Source organism: Gracilinanus agilis, chromosome 3 (genome assembly GCF_016433145.1).
Source record: "Gracilinanus agilis isolate LMUSP501 chromosome 3, AgileGrace, whole genome shotgun sequence".
Classification (NCBI taxonomy): Eukaryota; Metazoa; Chordata; class Mammalia; order Didelphimorphia; family Didelphidae; genus Gracilinanus; species Gracilinanus agilis.
Window position 1 is genome coordinate 563,865,207 of NC_058132.1, and position 2,887 is coordinate 563,868,093.

The 2,887-nt window shown below is 36.4% G+C and overlaps 1 pseudogene; it reads right to left on the reverse strand.

Moving 5' to 3' along the window:
• Window positions 1-2,863: 2,863 nt before the first annotated feature.
• Window positions 2,864-2,887, reverse strand: part of LOC123241847 — a 30,859-nt pseudogene continuing 30,835 nt past the window's right edge.

Here is a 2,887-nt window from a genome sequence, read left to right on the forward strand (position 1 = left end):
CAACACTGACAATTGAATCTCCATGGTTTCCAAAACAGCTCCCTATGTTATAGCTAATCCAGAGAATGACCAACTTTCTTAAGCCAATATGAAGACATTTCCTGTGTGACATCACTTTTTAAAATAGAGTGCCATTTTTTATTCTTTATTTTTTAATAATTTTTATTTTTTAGAAAAGTTATCATGGTTACATGATTCATATTCTTACTTTCCCCTTCACCCCCCCCACTTCCTCCCCCTCCCCCATAGCTGATGCGCATTTCCCTTGGATTAAACATGTGTCATCAATAAAGGCTTATTTCCAAATTATTGATAGTTGCCTTGGCGTTGTAGTTTCGAGTCTATATCCCCAATCATGTCCGCCTCAACCCATGTGTTCAAGCGGTTGTATTTTTTCTGTCTTTCCTCTCCTGTAGTTCTTCCTCTGAATGTGGGTAGTGTTCTTTCCCATAAATCCCTCAGAATTGTCCTGGGTCATTGCATTGCTGCTAGTACAGAAGTCCATTACATTCTATTTTACCACAGTGTATTGGTCTCTGTGTACAATGTTCTTCTGGCTCTGCTCCTTTTGCTCTGCATCAATTCCTGGAGGTCTCTCCAGTTCACATGGAATTCCTCCAATTTATTATTCCTTTGAGCACAATAGTATTCCATCACCAGCATATACCACAATTTGTTCAGCCATTCCCCAATTGAAGGACATACCATCGTTTTCCAGTTTTTTGCCACCATAAAAATTGCAGCTATAAATATTTTCGTATAAGTCTGTTTATTTATGATTTCTTTGGGGTACAGACCCAACAATGGTATGGCTGGATCAAAGGGCAGGCAGTCTTTTATAGCCCTTTGAGCAGAGTTCCAAATTGCCATCCAGAATGGTTGGATCAGTTCACAACTCCACCAGCAATGCATTAATGTCCCAATTTTGCCACATCCTCCCCAACATTCATTACTCTCCCCTACTATCATTTTAGTCAATCTGCTAGGAGTGAGGTGATACCTCAGAGTTGTTTTGATTTGCATTTCTCTAATTATTAGAGATTTAGAACACTTTCTCATGTGCTTATTGATAGTTTTTATTTCATTATCTGCAAATTGCCTATTCCTGTCCCTTGCCCATTTATCAATTGGGGAATGTCTTGATTTTTTATACAATTGATTTAACTCCTTGTATATTTGAGTAATTAGACCCCTGTCAGAGTTTTTGTTATAAAGATTTTTTCCTAACTTGTTGTTTCCCTTCTGACTTTGGCTACATTGTTTTTGTTTGTACAAAAGCTTTTTAATTTAGTATAATCAATCATCCCATTCACATTCATATTTATAATTATCAGATGTGTATTCCTCAACATTTTGGTATCTTGTCTTAGTTCTACCCCTTCTTCTTAGGCTATTTCCTTTTAAACCAGTGATTTGTTTTAAACCAGTAACCCTTGATTTACTTCCATTTCTACCCCCTCCCTTATATTCCCCTATTTTTATTTTTAAGGCCTAATGAATTTCCTCACCCTTCTTCTCCCCTCCCTTTTTTGACTTCCCCACTCCCCTGCTCTTCTTGGTTTATCCCTTCTGACTTTCTCAGTAGGGTTAGATAGAATTCTATATCTCAATGGATATAGCTACTCTTCCCTCTCAGGGTTAATTTCACTGAGAGTAAGGTTTAAACATTACATCTTAATCCTCTCTTCCTCTCCTTCTTATAATAGTATTCATCCCCTCCCCTTCCCATGCCCTCTTTGTGTGTAATAGAATATCCTATTGTTCTTATTCATACAAGTTTCTCTTGGTGTCCTCTACTATTCACCCCTCTCTTTTCCACCCCCAATAGCATCTTATATCATTTAGTACTCCAACCTCTCCCTGTGAATAATTTTTCTAATTACTATAACAGTGGATACTTTAATATTGAATAGAGTTCACTATAGAGAACTACACATAACATTTCTCCATATAGGAATACAAATAATTAGATATTATTGAAGCCCTTAAAGAGGTAAATTTAAAAATGAGTTTTCTTTCTTTCCCCTTTGTTTTTTATTTACCTTTTCATGTTTCTCTTGATTTTTGTGGTTGGATATCGAACTTTCCATTTAGTCCTGGTCTTTTCTGTGCAAATATTTGGAAATCTTCTATCTTGTTGAATGCCTATACTTTCCCCTGGAAGTATACAGTCAGTTTTGATGGGTAGGTGATCCTTGGTTGTAGACCCAGTTCTCTTGCCTTTCTGAATATCATATTCCAAGCCTTGCAGTCTTGTACTGTGGAGGCTGCCAGATCCTGTGTAATCCTGATTGGTGCTCCTTGATATCTGAATTGTCTCTTTCTGGCTTTTTGTAAAATGTTTTCTTTTACTTGGAAGCTTTTGAAATTGGCTATTATATTCCTGGGGGGTAGGTTTTTCAGGGGTTAGTGTAGAGGGTGATCTATGGATCCTTTCAATGTCTATATTGCCTTTTTGTTGAAGAACTTCAGGGCAATTTTGATGAATAATTTCCTTTATTATGGAGTCCAAATTTCTATTAATTTCTGCTTTTTCAGGAAGACCAATGATTATCAAATTGTCTCTTCTAGACCTGTTTTCTTGATCTGTCAATTTCTCAGTGAGATATTTCATGATTCCCTCTATTTTATCAGTCTTTTGACTTTACTTTATTTGTTCTTGAGAGATCATTGGCTTCTACTTGCCCAATTCTTGTCTTTAGAGACTGGTTTTCTGCTATATTCTTTTGATTTTCCTTTTCGATTTGGTCTATCCTGTTTTCCAGCTGTTTGATTTTGGTCTCCAATTTGCTTATCAATTCTTTTGATTTGGGGGCATCTTTTTCTAATTTCCCAATTCTAGCCTTTAGAGACTGGTTTTCGGCTATAATCTTTTGGTTTTCCTTTT